Genomic DNA, 18,677 nt, shown 5'->3' with positions numbered 1-18,677 from the left:
GTTGTAGGGAAGCTCCATGTTCAGCAGTTTGAGGAAACTCCAAACAGTTTTCCATAGTGGTTGTACTAGTTTGCATTCTCACCAGCAGTGCAGGAGAGTTCCTTTCTCTCCACGTCCTTGCCAACATTTGTTGTTGCTAGTTGTTTGAAGATGTGCCATTCTCACTGGGGTGAGGTGGGATCTCATTGTGGTTTTAATTTGCAGCTCCCTGATTACGAATGATGCTGAACATTTTTTCATATGCTTGTTGGCCATCTGCATTTCCTCTTTGGAGAAGTGTCTTTTTATCTCTTCTGCCCATTTTTTGATGGGGTTGTTTATTTTTGTTGAGTTTCATCATTTCTCCGTATATTTTTGTGATCAGTCCTTTATCACTACTTTTGTGTGAGAAAATGTTTTCCCAATTAGTGGGCTGTCTGTTTTTGTAATGTTTCTTTTGCTGTACAGAAGCTCTTTAACTTGATGCAGTCCCATCTATTTATCCTTGCCTTCACTATTGTGGCATGGGTGCTCTATCTTTAAAGATGTCACTGAAGTGTATGTTGTAACATAGGTATAATTTTATAAGAATTGAGCAATGACTCAGATTTTAGCTCATGCATTTAGTACAGCGTTTCTCAGTCTTTATTGCATATCAAAATCACCATGAATACTTAGTAAATTTAAATCTTGATACTCTCAGGGAACTGTATTGCTTATATGATGCATCTAGATATCTGCTATCTTGCCATTTTATTTATTTATGTCTGAAGTAACATTTCATTATAACAAAATATAAACTTCAGGTGTTTTCATTGAGAAACCAACATAGGTATCTGCTACTTCACATTTACAACCATTTTTGCAAGAAACTAGAATGATTCCATTGAGTCACAGACCATACCAAGAGAAATAATTTTGAAATGAGACCAAGTTTGGGCTCACAGATTGCCTGTGTAGTTATCCCTTGTAAATTAACACAGCACTGTCATAAAAGGACAGATAGACACCACCTCACGGGATCACAGCCCTAATGTCTTCTAGAACTTATTTCAAGACAAATAGTTTCCTCTTGAAGTCTCTTCCAATATGTAACTGGACAAATAACATATATCTTCTTACAGTCAAGAGGTTTTTATACTTCATTCATTTGTTTTTAATCATGTGTCTATTTCATTTTGCTTATGACTCTGCTGATGACTAACAACTGACTTCATTCTCCACATGAAAACAGTGATGGAACAAATTCCAATCATGTTTGTTTCTTTCAGATTAACTCCCTCCCACTATTTTAAATTTTTTTCTTCATAATGCCTCTTCACCATCCCTTGACTCATTATTATTCACAGGATTATTTTCATCATCTTAAAACTATTGGAAATAGTCACAATAATCTGCGGTTACTCATGGGGAAGATAACAGAAGGGTTCCAGGTCTGTGTAAGGGCAGCTCACACACAAACCACTGCTCCCAATGTGCTAGATTAGAGATGTGCAGGCCATCCCTGGTGGTGTAATGGGTTAGGACTTAGCACTGCAAGCTCACCACTTGCAAGCAGCCTCTTCAATGAGAGTTCTATCTCTACCCCGGAGGTGACCCACATGGCTGGCAGACCTCTCTTGTATCACCTGCTGCTCCCCATCTGCCTGCTCTGCTCCCCACTCTGTCTTCTGGGGACTCCTCTCACCACCCCTGTACCTCGAGCCTGTACCCTAGTTCTGCATGCATGAATAAATAAATTTGGGGGGAAAAGAACAGGGGTGTGACAACTTATCAACTTATATAAAATGCTTTCAGGTCCATGCTTTTTTTTTTTTTAATAATTTATTTACATATACACACAAGAGCTGAGGTGTGGGCCAGAGATGGGCGGGAGGGCGGAGAGGACTCAGCAAAGAATGGGGAATAGAACAGCGATTCTAGATAAATATACTGCTGAGGGGAGCAGCGGGCGGGTCAAGAGAGGTCTGCCTCACCATGTGTATCTCCTCCGGGGCAGGTGGGGATGGAACTCATGCAGTAGTGGCTTAAGCTTCTTAGTGCAGTGCTTTCGCCCTCTGTGCCACCAGGGAGGACTCCTAGAGGATTTACTATATTAGGCTTTAGATCTGTGATGCATTCCAAGTTGCCTAGAAATCAACAAAAAAATTGATGCCAAAGATAGGAAAAGAGAAATAGAAGGAAGACTATATGACAAGAAAAAAAAAATACCTGTGTACAGTTATATCTTGTTACATCAGTGGACTCCCCCTGATTTCCAGGTTCTTGATGTTTAATCATGTATTATTTTCTGATAAATGCCCCTGGGCAGTTATTTTTTTTTTTTTAGTATTTGGACATTTTAATCAAGCTAACTTAAGAAGCTTCTTAGATGGAAATAAACACTCATTTATATAAAGGAAAATTATGTATTTTTCTTCAACTCCGAAATAGTTTTCACACATTAAGATTTAAATGTATTCGACACAAATGTATCAGTGCTTTTCATTATTTCGTGAGTTCTTGTTTACCTGCTAGCTATATATAAACCTGTTGAGATAATCCTATTTTGACACTGGGGCTTAAAGTCAAGGTTAGTAAAATTCTGATAACCTAAAGGATGTTTTGCTGATTGGAAAATATGTTCATCAGAATTTGGGAGCTATGTCACTTATACTATGAAGAGGTGGCTGGAGCAGAGAAGGGAATAATATCCTGTAGTTATTAATGGATACAAATGGGAGCTCTTATTTTTTTAGGATTTTGAGGGTAATTCTGATCACTAATCAGTTTTAAGAACTGTAGACTCTTGGCTAAAACCCCATTACTATTCCCATCTTGCCAATATTGTAATGTATTCACTTATTTATTTTTATTCAAAGAAAAACAAAATTATATAAACAAACATATGCTAATGCAACATTTTGTGAAAATATGCTCATAGTTCTTTGGATTCTAAATACAGACAATCCAAGATGAATATTCATAGTACAGTCAACTGAGTTGCATATTCTCATTGCACTGAAAATTACTGGGAATAAGTGAAATTGTCATGCATACAAATTCATCTGACTGCTTGATTTCAACTTCTTTTCACGTCCAACTCTTATTTAACCCCATTTATATTGATTTTTGGATATAAGTGAAAGTCAGACACAGGGATGTCATTGCACGTGATAAGATATAATTCATTCTTTTGTGCCATAAATGAAGAAGAGGAAAATGGGTCATAAATGAAAGAGAAGAAACTGCATCAATGGCTATGAATGCATGGGGAGGGACGAAAATCATACAGAGTAAAATTACCAAAATCCATGGAATTTCCCCAAATCTAAGAGAGTCAACTAGCTCATTTCATATGTATAATAAAGAGGAACTACAATTTGATCAAAGAGTAACTAAAGAACATCTTTGGCCCTATCCAGGTTAAAAAAAAATAACCACAATATACTCTTGATCGTAAATTTATACTTTAGGTTGAAACCCAAATATTCTTTTAATGATTTCTTTTGTAATTTAAGGGCTCTCCTTTATAAGCAAAAAGAAACATTCTTAGCTTTACCTTTATAAGCAAAAAGAAACATTCTGATAAAGCAAAATCACCTTAAATACCTTTCTACAGTTGTTATATTGAATATGTAAGACTATTCTAGATTATTTTTTACAAGCAAACGGTTCTATTTTATTACATTTCACTTGGTATTTCATTTATGCCTTGAGATTATAATTAACGTATCAATGCATCTTTGATGACATTCTTGCAATCAAGACAACTTATCCCTAGCTAGTTTAATATGTATTATAATGCTAGGAGGTGGCCAAAATTAACAATCATTTGCTTCCACCTAAGGCAAGTATAAAATTAGTAAATGCTCTTAATTGTCTTTTAAGAATCATGTAATTAGCACTTTACTGGACAGTATTGCATGAATGAGAGGTTGCTCATAAAGCCCTTTGAAGGAAGATATATATTTTAATCACAACACACATGGTTGCTGAATTTCAGCATATTAAATTTTTCTTTCAAATTGATCGCTAAGTATTTTCCTAAATGGAAGTAAAATGACCCTAAATTGAATTCTATAAAGGAAATTATATCTTTAAATAAATAAATGTATTAGACTTTAGAACTTAAAATGTAATAACTTGGCTCAAGTTTACAACTAATCAAGAATTTGTCCTTTTAGCTAGTCTTTACATTTCCAATTTGTTTACTCATATTTGTTCAGCATTTACTAAAAAAAGGAAAAAATTAACTATAAAACTGTTTGACTTTTTTCTAATTCCTTCCAGCTTAAAGGCTACTGCAATTTTCCTAGGGAAATCATATTGGGGTTTTTCTGTTTTTACCACCTTAATTATACTCTTTTTTCCTCCAAAGACTGATTTATTTATGCATACAAGAACTGGGGCACAGGCCAGAGGTGCAGAGAGGTGGGAGGACCCACCAGAGACAGAGTAGAGAGCAGAGCAGAAGGAATGAGTAAAATACACGGCTGAGGGGAGCAGCAGGCGGGTCAGAAGAGGTCTGCCATGCATTTTGGGTCAGCAACCTGGCCAGGTATGAACTTGTGCTGCATTGGTTTAGAAGAGCCTCATAGAGCTCTGCTTTAACCCGTTGAGCCACCAGGAAGGGCCAATTGTACTTTTTTCGAAGGAAAATCTAAAAGCGCAAAAGTAAAACCAAATCAAAACAACAAAGAACTCTTGCTGTGGGATGTGTGATAAAATCATTTAGACGTGGGTTTGATCAGGTTTAGAATTTCAGTGATGAGGGGTGAGCTCTAGACTTGCCGTAGCTATATCATAAACTAGAACTATATTTATATCTCGCTGTTTTACATAATGTTGGCCATAGACATAAATATTTTAACCATTAGAAAAGCATGAATTCAACTACAGAAACAAAGCTCATTGTAAAAACAAGAAAAAGCGGGCCCTCCCAGGTGGCGCAGCGGGCTAAAGCTAAAGCCACTGAGAAGCTAAAGCCATTTATGGAGGAGATCCACATGGCGAGGCAGACCTCTCCTCACCTGTCCCTGCTGCTCCCCTCAGCAGTGTACTTCGTCTATCTGCCTGTTCTGCTCCCCTCTCTGTCTCTGGTGAATCCTCTCACCCTCCACATCTCTGGCCTGTACCCCAGTTCCATATGAATAAATAAATAAATCTTTAAAAAAAAAAAAGCTATTTTTTTTCCTCTTCTGAAAAAAGTAACTGGAGTTACTTCTCTGTTGACTAAGTCAGAGCACAAACTTCAGTTCCACAAGCCAAGTGTCGATAGTGACAGCACACAACCTTATCACTGATTCGACATCATCTAGACTTCAGGGTCCTTGAGAAAAATGTAGCTTTCATCCTCCCAATATTCTGGTCAGTCTTCTATGTACCCTGTGTCCTTTATCCGCTTTCTTGCATTTTCATCGTTTCTAGGCCAAGGTAGCATCTGGGATCTTCCTTTACTGCGTATCTCCAACTTCAGAATTACTCTACCTTTTCCAGTTTTCCTTAAAATCACAATTCTAGTTTTGGAAGAAAACTGATTCTTCTTTTGTGATATTACTATAAGTGGTCTATGCATATTTCTACCATAGAATTTCACTGAGTTTAAATACACATTTTTTCATTTACTATTTCCTGAAGTAGTAATTCCTGAATTTATTCTTGCACTTGATGTATTGATGGATATACTAACATTTTGTTTAGATCCCCTAAATGATGCTAATTGGCCTTCTACCCACTTTTAAACCTTTTTGTTGAGGCAACAATTGGTATGTAAAAAAAAAAAAAAGATTATTATACATACAGGAATTGAGATACAGGCTAAAGGTGTGGGGGAGTTAGAGGATTCACCAGAGACAGAGTAGGGAGCAGAAAAGGCAGATGGAGTGAGACACACTGCTGAGGGGAGCAGAGGGTGAGACAGGAGAGGTCTGCTGCACCATGTGGGTCACCTCCCTGGCTGGTGATTGAATTTGTGCTGCAGTGGCTTCAGATAGATAACTAGTGCTGTGCTTTAACCCGATGCACCACCAGAGAATCCTGGACTACTTTGTAATGATGTCATGGGATTGGAGGAAAATAGAATTTGGTCATTTGGTACCTCAACTATTTGTTTGATATAGTTGGTATATGAGTGACTTTAGATGAGACATCTAAAAACATTACATGCCATGCTAGAGGTTGTGTGTAATTTGTATCAATGTATGACAGGAAAACTATAATATTTATTTGAAACCATGAATTGCAGATATTATTGCTTAGGATTAAACTAAGATTTAAAAAATGAGCTGATTTAAAGAAAAACATAAAATAAATAAAACTAGAGATATTACAGATGAGAGGAGAAAGCCGTGTCTCATTAAGACAAGGGATGTGCCTTATCCATCTTTGGGTCCCCTGGGCTTCATAATTAGCACATGCTTACTACATTTGAACTCTGAATATTTTGTCTTATTTAAGGTAGATTATGTGGCTTAGTAGTTTTTCTCCAGAACAAATGTGTTTTAAAAGAGGAGCTTCTGAGGCAAAATGATTTTTGTTAGCAGGTAAAGTGGATTTGTGATATTTAAGTGTGTGGAGGACACTCTGCTCCACCATGCATTCCTCCACACCCTGGAGATGGAGGTCATTCACATTGTACCTCTGTGGAAGGCCTGCTCACGTCCCACTAGAGAGCTTAAGATGTGACTAAAGCAGAATTTTCCAAATTGCTTTATAAATCACCTTTTTATTTTTAAAAGATTTATTTACTTATGCATATAGAACTGGAGTACAGGCCAGAGGTGCAGCGTGGTGAGAAGATTCACCAGAGACCGAGTGGGGAGCAAAAAAGGCAAATTGATGAAGTGCACTGCTGAGGGGAGCAGTGGGTGAGGCAAGAGACATGTACGCCATGTGGGTCAACTCCCTGGCTGGGGATTGAATTTGTGCTGCAATGGCTGCAGTTAGCTTCCTAGTGCTATGCTTTCATCTGTTGCACCACCAGGGAGGACCCTATATATCACCTTTTCAACTCTACACAGAAACGAACATACTTTAATACTTGGGCTGCTCCTAGGATTATAGGTTTATGTCTCTTTATCTTTACATTCATCCTTCCTCATTCTGTGTATAGGGTTGCTCCAAGGGCTTTGACACTAAGAGGAGGATATTTAGGTTTAGCATCTGAGGTTCCCTTGAAAAGTTCGGGAAGTTTTGAAAGTAATACCTGTGCCTCTGAAGGTTCAAGATTATTAGAAATCCAGTTTTCAGGTTTGGATCTAGAATTGGGTTTTATATTACATCTGTGTGGTGAAAAAATATTAGAAAGCAGTAAAGTAAGCATCAGACTGGAAAATAATTGTCTTATTTATAATATCACTGTCTTATTCTAATTTGTTGATTGTTTCTTTGTACTTCGATTTTCCTTTGTTGGAGAACTTGATTTATGTTATTTCCAAAGCTACTTCCATTTAGAAATTTCCTTGATTCTGTCATAGTTTGCATGGATAAGTTGTGGATGGGAGGAGGAAGAAATGTGGCATAAAGCTTAGCTGTCTTCACCCACTTGCATGAACGTCTACTGGACAAAAAAATACAACCTTCTGTGTATCATCACAATAACTGGCTCAATTTATTTTTCTTCATTGCCCTCTTCCATTTTCTTCCATCATGATTTATTTCTTTATATAAGCATATCTAAAATAATTAATTAAATAAAAAGCTGATCATCATCATAATTTGTCTTTGAGAGATCTGAGTGTTTATATGCAATTGAGTCATATCCTGTGTCAAAAGAGATGGCAATCATAAAAAATAGAAGTTGGGCAGTACATGGGTATGAGTGCATGTGTTTTTTGTAACCAAGTTGCTACAGTTTAAGAAAATAAAATATGAAACATGCTCCCTTTGAGATAAATCCTTTAAACTTTCAAGTAAAACTCCTAAACGGATCTAGATTACAGCCAGCCGCCTCCACCCCATCCCCAGTGACAAATACAAGGCAGCTGCTAAATTTAACATGCTTTGCCGGAACACCGGGACCTCCTGCACAATGGCAGCTAGGCACTGCCAGGCCACACGATGCACTCCATTTCTGAAGTGTTGCACAGCAGTCCTGCTGATCCTTAATCCTTGTGAAAACAGCATCGCCACGTGGCCAAGGCCTTCAGAGGATTGATTTTTAAAGGAGAAAAGTAACAAAAGGAAAGAAAAAGCTCAAAGCAACATGTTAAGACACATCCTGGGAGGCAAAAATTTTGAGAGGGGAAAAAGAAGTGACTCAATAAATAAATTTAAAGACAGTGCTCAACATACTGATGGTTTGTGTTCTAAAAAGTTCATTTCCAGACTGGTTTTAGGAATACATTTCTCTATAAATATGATGCCTTATTTGTTTGTTGTGTTCCCGGATTAGGCCATAAAATGCTAATGTGTGTGTGTGTCTATAGATACACACGTGTATACGTATAAAGACACACACATGTGTATCAGGAACATTCTTGGTTAATTAGCATTTTATACATATACATATATATGTATAAAATATACAGATGCCATTGAATTCATCATTTATATCAACATGCCTATTAAAAACGTAATCAATCAGTCCCTCCTTGGTGGTGCAACAGGTTACAGCTAGCACTGTATCACAAGTCCACAGCCACTGTAGCACAAGTTTGATCCCCAGCCAGAGAGGTGACCTACATGGTGTAACAGACCTCTCCTGTCTCACCTGCTGCTCCTCTCAGCAGTGTATTTCTGTGGGTCTGCCTATTCTCCTCCTCACTCTGTCTCTGGTGAGTCCTCTCATCCCCCAAGCCTCTGGCCTGCACACCAGTTCTTGTATGTATAAATAATTCTTGTATGTATAAATAAACACATCTTTAAAAAGAAAAGGCTGATCAATTAGAAATGTCTCTATAATTCTGATTAATTTCTTTAGTCATTCATCAATTAATCATTCATACCCTAATATGTTGCTGATGGGGATCATGTAGCTAATTTAAAGGCCTTATCCTTACTTTCATGAAACTTACTAAATTCAGGATTGATAATTCTTAAATCATTGCAACAAATTTAGCAGATGCCAGGTAGTGTGGAAGTTAATGGGCTCTCAAATAAACAGTATTTGAAGAAATGACTCTGTTATGCCACCTATTCTTATGATAGGGCAAGGGAAAAGGGAAAGGAAGGTCAATTCAATGAGTGATATATAGTATCTCATATGGACAAGATGTGTAACTTGGCTCTGAATGGTTAGGGTCCAGGTGGCTATCAGCTTGAGTAGTCTGTCTAGAGATATAAAGACTAGAATATCATCATTTGGGAATGGTATTTACCTAGGTGGTAGATCTCTCTCTAATAAAAACATAACTTTCCAGAACTGACATGTCAGTAATTTCTTACATCGGTCTTAGATCCCAGTCTTAGATTGTCTGTGTGCCTTGCATTTGTTTATTGAAAGTAGCTTCACATTATACACAAACATTAATTCAAAATGAATTAAAGACATGTATGTAAGACCTGAAATTATAAAGAAAACCTAGGTGATATGCTTCTTGATATAGATATGTTTGTGAATTCTACCCAAAGGGTAATGGAAATAAAAGCAAAAGTAAGCAGATGGGACTATGTTAAGATAAAAAGCTAATGTACAATAATAAACTTGTATTAAAATTTAAAAGACATCCTACTGAATAGAAAATATTTGCACATTATCTATCTGACAAGGGGATAACATAAAATATACCAAGAGTCAAAACTCAACAATAAAAAAGCTAACTACACTATTAAAAAGTGAACAGAGGATCTGAGGAGAAACTTTTCAACAGAAGTCATACAGACAGTCATATGGAATGATATGGAGAATTGTTCATCATCTCTTTTAATTAAAGAAATGCAAATCAAAGAAATATTGAAATACTACCTTCTATCTGTGAGAATGGCTATTATTGAAAAGACAAGAAACAAGTGTTGAAGAAGATGGAAGAGAATACTTATAAACTGTTGGTGGGAATGTAAATTGGTGCAGTAATTATGGAGCACAGTATGAATATTCTTCAAAAAATTAAAAACAGGAACTCCATATGATCCAGTTATCCCATTTCTGGGTGTTTACTTCAAAATTACAGTAACACTAGTTCTAAGAGATATATGCATTGCCTGTTTAGGACAACACTGTTTACAATAACCAACATTGAAAACAACTTAAGATCCTATCAACCAATGAAAACATGTAGCATATATACCCACCAGAATACTCCCCATCCATAACAAAAGATAAAACCCTTTCATTCACAATACCACAGATGAACCTGGAGGGAATTATGATTAGTGAAACAAGCCAGATGGAGAAAGACAAACACCATATGATTTCACTCATATGTTATATATAGAGAAAACAAACAAACAGATGAACAAAATAAAACAAAAATAAACTTTTGGACTCTAAGACCAATTAGTGGTTAGCAGAAGGGAAGGGAAGACCACTAATTGGTCTTAGAGAAACTGGAACGGGGGGAATAGAATTGGACTTTTGGTGATAAACTTAATGAATGTACGTGCATGTTGATTCTTGATCATATACAACAGAAACGGATGCAGTGTTTTAATGCAATGTGACTTGAGCAAAGAAAGCAACAAAAAACTAAACAAAGTCTCCTGTTAGACCTTCAATGACAGGCTCTAAACCCAGTAAGAATCAAACCATCTGGGCTTGGCCTATTTTCTCTGTACACTTTTCTAGGTTCCCATTGACGACTGAGATTCCTCCCATCCCCCCACATGGACGTGACCTTTTAAAGTATTCAGAAACGCTTTCATAAAAGAAAAAATATTCTTCACATACAAAACCAGCACACTATAAGAAGACATCTGTTCAAGCAAAGGTTTGTTTGCTCAAAATACTCAAAAGAATTTAGGAGTGCCGTCATGGAGCGCACTGGACGTCTGCGATTTAACCAGTTTGCCCTGAATCCTTATCGTCACCGTTCATTCATCATTAAGGACATAGGAGGCAGCCCGTGCTTCTTTTCATTTCTTTCCTTCTCTGACTTATTGGTGCCAAGAATAGTCTTAGAACTTTCCTCTTATTTTTTAGTCACAGAACTTACCCTTTTTTTTAATTTCAGTTTTTTTTTCTTCCACAATAAAAAAGAAAAAAATGAGAAGTTAAAGGTTCCAACCTTTTTTTTTTTCTAATTAAACTTTGTAGAGGAAAACCAAGGCTCAAAGGGAATAACAATGGCTGTCAGGATTTACAAAGAGCTAATTAAAATGTGGGCTCTTCATTGTAAATAAATACAACAATTATATATATATATAATATATATAATATGTATGTATATATGTATGCATATATATGCATATGCATGTACATGTACATATACATATACATAGTCCTTTATTGTAAAGAAGTCCAGACTCAAGGGACTTGTCATGAAGGAGCTTGGAGAACAAATATGCAAGAAAGTCACTTCCTTTGGATGGTTTATAATCATGTAACTCCCTCACTATAACAAAGTTAATATATGTAATAAAATCAATCGATGTGATACTTTGATGTTTGACAGTGATTTCCACATCTATGTCTCATTTTTAATAGTTCAGCACTTCTGAGAAGTATTCAATGTAAGTAGACTGAATCTCACCTTTAAAAGGAGAAAATAAGATTATTGGCATAAATTAGGTCATTTAGCTACCTATAGATCTAAGATCAAACCCAGAGTTTGAATTGACATCAAATCAGTATAATTTTTATAACCACAATGGTAATATGCCATATGGCAAGTTCATTAAACCTTTTCTTCTGCTTTGATAATGCGTGGCCCTAATAAGCATACCTGGTTAGTACAATAATCTCACTTTTCATTAGCTAAGTGTTAACACTTTAAGTGATAAAGTGTTTGGTCCAAAGGAATAATAATCTAAATCCTCCCGTATCTTTAATCAAAGTAATTTGAGATGACTTAATAAATTGAAACACCATGTCTTTTGAATAGGAAAGTGGCAGATCAATGGACTAGCGATCTTGATGAAAACAAAAAAAAATAGCTATATTGAGGACCTTGACCAAACAAGTCAGAGCTAAAACTCTGAAATTTGATAAGAGATCGGTGGATGAAGCAGTGAGATGAGGGTGTGGGTGATATAATCTGATCAAACACAGTGCATATGAGTGAAGTCCGCAGGAGGAAGAGGTTGTTATGTTTGGAAGCTTTCACTGCAGAGCAAGAAAAATGTCCACTTCTCCAAACCCTGAGGAAGATGGTATGAGAGAAAAGAAAAACAGCACTGATTCCATTTCCTCAGGGGACAGCTCTGTTTCAATAAAAATACAGATGTGAAGGAAATAATCTGAAAAGAGACTAAGGTTTAAAAAAAATCCCACTGACTACAAATGCCCAGTTCAAAAGAAAAGAGCAGTCGGTTTTAGGACTTCCCTTCTCCTTATGGGTCAGGTGAGGAGAGGTGTGTTGGAGTATAAGGTGAGATGGGTTAAACAGATGAGCATCTCCTCCCTTGACAATTATAATTGTGAATGTGACTGGCATACTAAATTTTGATCTCCAGTGAGAATTAAACACTCAGATCTGATTGAGTTACTCAAAGGCCCTGGGGATGTTTCTTGTCGTCAGAGTAATTAACAATCCAATCATGCTTTACTTTTATTATGTATGTTTTGCCTGTGTGATTATTTTTAATTCTGCATGTATTTATGTCTGCTTTCCTTGAATAGATTTATGCAACCTCGGTGGGGGGGATGTTTTTTTCTTTCAAGGTTATCATACTTCATTAACAGAATTATAATATCTTTTAAATAATAGAGGCTCAAAATATTTTTAAAGGTTAATTTATTTATGCATACAAGTACTGGGTGCAGTGGGGTGAGAGGATTCATCAGAGACAGATTGGGAAGCAGAACAAGTAGATCCACTGGAATACAGTGCTGAGGGGAGCAGCTAGAGAGACAGGAGAGGTCTATTGTGCCATGTGGGTTAGATCTCTAGCTGGGGATAGAACTCATGCTGCAATAGCTGGTGATATCTTGATAGTGCTGAGATTTTAACCCCTGGGGGCCCCAAAATATTTTTATAAATTGATTTTTCTTTAAAATTTGAGTCATAAGAGAAACTATATCATCAATTTTAAATTTATCCTAGGTTGCATATATGAAATAATAATTTTAAAGGTTTATTTATTTATACATGCAGAGCTGGAGTACAGGCCAGAGGTGCAGGGACAGTGAGAGGATTCACCAGAGACAGAGTGGGGAGCACAGCCAGGACCACTGATGAAGTACACAGCTGATCAATGGGTGGGTCAGGAGAGGTCTGCTGCACCATATGGGTCACCTCCAGGGTGGGGATTGAACTCATGCGGAAGGGGCTTTAGCTTCTTTGTGTTGTGCTTTAACCTGATGCACCACCAGAGAGATCTGAAATAATAATTTTAAGACAGCAGTATAATATTCCGTTTTCAGTCTTGGTGTGATAATACTTTAGGTTCAGGAGGGAGTATAGGATAGAACGACCCCATATCAGACCACCGATTTAAATGAAAATAAAATATGAAGTGTATTATGGTATCCACCATCTATATTTGTCTTTCTTGCTCTTTTTGAATATTTTACACAGTCCAAAGAAGTTTGTGAGCAAAACCAAGATTTCTCAATGATTGATTTCTTTCTACCAAATGGTCTCTATCAGAACTTTCAGCAACTGAAGTATTACAAGCAGTTTTGTGTATATTCTTTGCCACTAGATTCTCTACAAATCAAACACATTCTTGAAGCTAAAAAGAAATAAGAAGGAAGGAAAATGTGACAAGATGGGGAAACCATCTGTTTCATCGCAGGAATTGAACTTGACACCCTATCAGAGATAACTTATTTATGGAAATGACTCAAATTTTCAAGTAACTTTTTTGTCCCAACTTTAACTACTGGGTTACTGCTAATTCACCCCTTGTAGAACTCTGTCCCTTTAACCTCTCTTCCACAAGGAACACAAACATTCAATAAGCATGTACAATAAATTAGCAGAATTTGTAAAATCCTCAATGCAAATATTTTTAGAGTGATTTAACTATGATATGTCAGAGTACCCTGTTCCCAGAGACATTTAAAAAGACAAATATTAGTAAGAACCTTTACAAACTGACTTGATCAGTTTGTAAATGTTATCTGGAATTCTGAAGCATTTTGACAATTGTCTCTTGGTTTTAACTTTTTAATATTAAAACAGCTGGATTAACACTTCATTTTTCCCTCTCAAGAATTATTATACAAGCTCTTTAATTATGTTGTCAGTAAACCAAGAACCTTATATTATCTATCTCATAGATAAATAACATAAATTTTCTTTTAGAAATTATAATGAACAGACATTTCCCTATGTTGTGAATACTTCTGCCCCTTAGAATCTAAAAATCTATACTAAAAAATGAGCGCAAAAATCAGCTTTAAATTAACTGTGATTCTGTGTGCCTGGTTTGAAAGTATCTTAATAAAGTGCCATAGCATTTGATTCTTATTATTTTACTTAGTGACCATTAAATGGATTTTTCAAACCGTTGAATAGCTTTCAGGGAACCAAGGTTTTTATTTTCAGAAGCAAATTGCTTTCTCTCTCTTTAACAGACACTCTTCCAATTAAAAAGGCAAATAAAACCATCAGGATGAACATTCAGAAGCAAAGGGAAAATTATTGCAAAATTGCTATTTATTAAAATAGGCAATTATACTTTAGCTGACTTTCTAAAAGCACAGCTAACATACTACCTGTAAAACTACAGGGGAAAGAACTCACTTAATCCCTAGTCCTAAAGACAGTTAGTCTCCCCATTTTACAATTGAGAAAACTTTAGCTAAAGAACTGCAGTAAATTGTGGAACTCAACCACCAGTTCAGTCCTTCTGAGTTCTGGTTCCATATTCCTTTGTGACTATGCTATGTCCCTCTTTATGTGACCCACAAATACAGATGAAGCTGCCAGAGTGTGGAACATTGGGATACATAGTCAAATCCGTGAACCAAATTCCAAAAATTGAAATTTCATTGCCTACATCTTGGATATTTTATTCTATTGAAACTTTTTCCCTTGCGTTACAATGTGGTTCTTCTCAGGATGGTTGGCAAGAGTGTTATTTGAAGTCACCAGTAGAGTTGCACAGAGCCAGGGGAAGAAAATCTGCCTTATATCAACATGCCTGCTTCCTAGACTTTGTTTGACAGTATTTACTTGTAAATGACCTCTGCCTGAAATATACCAGATGCCATCCAAGGACAAAAAACTGAACATTGAGCATGGTTGCTCCACTTAGCTCCAAGCTGGTTCTAAGCAGTGGCCCTCGTCCCTCAGAGACACATGAGACCCTTTCACCCATTTCCACTAAGCCAAACCTCTTACTCTAGCTGACTCTCCTTAATTGTTCATTTTTTTATGGTTTTCATCATGTCTATGAATGTGACCTGTCATTTGAATTAGAGACCTTTCTTCATCTTAATAAATTTCAAAATCCGTCTTCTTTGGTATTGCTGCATAGAAAAGTAGCCCAGTTCTGAGTGTAAAACTTCTACTAGCAGTTTATCATATCTTACTGTTTCAGGCGGAGAATCTGCTAGACCTGGGTGTGTGATTTGGTGACACGTGACACTGACTGGGGATGTGAGTCTTGTTAATGTGTGGAATGGTCTGCAGGCACATGATGGTTTTACTGAAATGCCTGACACCTTAAAGAAGACAGTGTGACAGGGTTCAGCTGTGTCATTCTATCTTTCCAGATGGCCTCAAAGTCTCTTAGAGCTCTCCAACCAGAGAGTCCAACTTCTTACAGGGATACTAGAGGCTCCAAGAAGAATTATTCCAGGGACCTTAGACAGGAAGCCAAAGTCGTATCTATATCTTTTGCAATCTTTTTCACAATTATAATTAAATGATCTTGATTTATTTTTCAATGCCTATTCCACTCATATTTTAAGGTCATTGAATAAAAATCATGTTTGATGTGATTCTGTTATATAAAGTATTTATCAGTATCTGGCACACAGTAGTATTTGATGAATGTAGGAATAAATCAATAGAAACGCTTTTAACATTAGTGGTAGAAAGTCTTAGCTATGGATTGCTCTTTGAACAAGGTCATTTTCAAGATACTATGAGCCATTTGTTTTTTTATGATGGAGAGATTGCCATCTGTTACGGACCTAGTATATGCCAGTTTTTTTTTCAAAAGTATGTATTGCTAACAATAACCCATGAAGATAGATATTATTTTCCATTTTATAAATAAGAAAATGGAGTCAAGAAGTTTAACTATTTTAAAATAATACAGTTACTCAAATGAACAGATCTGGAACTGAATATAAGATGCGACCTGAACATAAAATAGTGGGTTTGTATAGAGATGGGCTTTAACATTATATAACTCCAAGTCAGGGGCTCACTTTCTTTACCCCCAACGGTCCTTTGGGTCCATAGATTCTTAAAGTTTTTGAGTGTTCCCTTTGCTTTTTGAGAAAGGAACAGGGAAGTGTCATTGGTGGATATGCCCCAAGACAGTTTCAGCAGTGGATCCATATCTAGAGCGGTCAGGAAGAACCTCGATGACTTATCTGTTTCACCCATCTGGTAATTAGTGGTCAACAGGCACTGTGTCAGCTCCTCCACGTTCACTGGCATAGTTACCCACAGCACCAAATATCAACAGTCATTCTCATCCACAAAGTCATTCCATGGAAATTTCTCTATTCTTTCAAAAAAAGCAAAGTGATGCCTTTCTCCAACCATTGTTACATTGAACAAATCTTTACTTTTTATTCTGTACAGAATGGTATGGGTGCCATCATCGCAACTATGTTGTGAAATGGTTTAGATTAAAATAGAGGAAAATGATGTTCCTGGGATAGAATGTTTTCTAATAACTATATCTTTGTGGAAAAAAGATTCTAATTTGGATTTGATTCAGTGCATAAACAAATGAGTATTTTATGAAGTCCCAAAACAATAAACAATATTTTAAGAAGTTCAAAATGTTACTTTTTTTCTTTATACATACAGAACTGGGATACAGGCCAGAGGTGCAGGGGTGATGAGAGGATTCACCAGAGACAGAGTGGGGAGCAGAACAGGCTGTACACTGCTGAGGGGAGCAGCGGGTGAAACAGGAGAGGTCTGCAGCGCCATGTGGGTCATCTCTGGGCTGGGCCAGCTTGCAAGCAGCTGTGGCCAGCTTGCAGTGCTGCATCCTAACCCATTGCACCATCAGGGAGGGCTCAAAAAATGTAATTTTGAAGGAAAAACCAGCCAACAAAGTATAAACTTAGTTATTTGCTTGCGGCCCATCCCAGCCCCACCCTCACCCCAGCATTTATCAATGTAAGATGAATACCCCTGGCCCTTTAGTGGTGACAACTTTGGGTTATAGATTCTTACACTCAAATGGTAAAAAAGCCATCTTCTTTCAGAGCTCCTAAAGTGAAATATGTTCTTGTAAATGCCAAATTCTAGGAATATATTTTTAAATCTCCGTGTGGGTTGTAAGTAGAAAAAATTTCCTCAGCCAATGTGGGGTTTCTTCTTGTCCCCTCAATAAAAGATATGTCAAGTGAAGATGACAAATTGGGATACCACATGGTACATCATAATAACGCAGTACTTTTTCCACATTAAATTTTGCAAAAGGTTGCAGATGAGTCATAGCACAAAGTTCTGCAAAAGCCACCTCATCTCTCTCTATTGCACCTCGATTCTTTTCAGCAAGACTTCTCTGTCAGGAACCCTGGCTTTTTCTTCAAAGGAACTGTCGGTTGTTTTAATGTCTCTACAATGCACAGAAACGATGCTGACTTTTCAGACAGAAAGCCAAGAGCATTCATCTCCTGCCTTGCTTTACTCGTTTACCAATATCTGCATAGACCCACTCCTAAGAAAGCCCTTCCAAATTACACAAATTGCAAAAAAAAAAAAAAATCTAACACCATGCCCAGGACATCATTTGATTCTTGGCCAAAATAAAGAGAGGTCCTGGGTGGGGTGTGGGGAGGGCACCTCTCCCTCAATAACAGGAAAGGTTTGTTGAAATCATTTTTGTAAGTAAACACAATAATGCAAAATGAAGCATCAGCATTTAGACCCCCCATTTGTCTTACATATAAAACAAAATCAATGACTTTGCGACATCAGAAATCATCTATAATCATATAAAAACTAAAATCAGCATTCCATCAACTCAGCTTTCATATGAACAATGATCCCAGAGCACTGGTACCTGTGACTTTCAGGAGTGGAAATAGTGTGTGCTGATTCTCTCCCCAGTGTCCTTCCGAAAAACCAAGGCAGTTGCAGTGGCAGTGAGCAGTGTGGAGTCTCAATGGACAAGTTCAGATTTGTTGGTTTGCAACCCTGGCAGCTCTGGAGGTGAAATCTGAAACTGACCTCCATGTGGGGAGGGCAAGGGCAGGCGGAAGAAAGAGGCAGTTCACTCCAGGTATGTGGGAGGAAGGTCTCATAGCAATGGGGTTTCGGAGGGTTGCCTTTGGCCACCCCAAGGTGAGAATACCTCCGCACTGGCTGGCAGAATCTTCAAGGCCTTCTCAGGGTTCAGTCTCGGAAGCAGTGGGATGCTTAGTCTGTTAAGTTCTGTCCCCTGAAATCTTGCGGCTACAAGAATGATGGGCAGAAAGGCCATCCCACTGCCAGGTGAGCAGGTCAGGTCGCAGACATCTCCTTTCAGTACTT

General features: G+C 37.2%; 1 long non-coding RNA gene across 2 annotated transcripts in view; it reads right to left on the bottom strand.

Annotated features, from left to right (window-relative positions):
• Positions 1-18,471, bottom strand: part of LOC105854754 — a 119,115-nt gene extending 100,644 nt beyond the window's left edge. For both annotated transcript variants that reach the window (XR_001146277.1, XR_001146276.1), the window contains exon 1: positions 18,208-18,471. This is a non-coding gene — a long non-coding RNA (uncharacterized LOC105854754). The remainder of the gene's footprint in view (positions 1-18,207) is intronic.
• Between the last annotated feature and the right edge of the window lie 206 nt (positions 18,472-18,677).

The sequence above is a fragment of the Condylura cristata genome, unplaced genomic scaffold, assembly GCF_000260355.1.
Source record: "Condylura cristata isolate star-nosed mole 26May11 unplaced genomic scaffold, ConCri1.0 scaffold00004, whole genome shotgun sequence".
Taxonomy (NCBI): Eukaryota; Metazoa; Chordata; class Mammalia; order Eulipotyphla; family Talpidae; genus Condylura; species Condylura cristata.
This window is presented reverse-complemented; position numbering and strand designations above follow the sequence as displayed.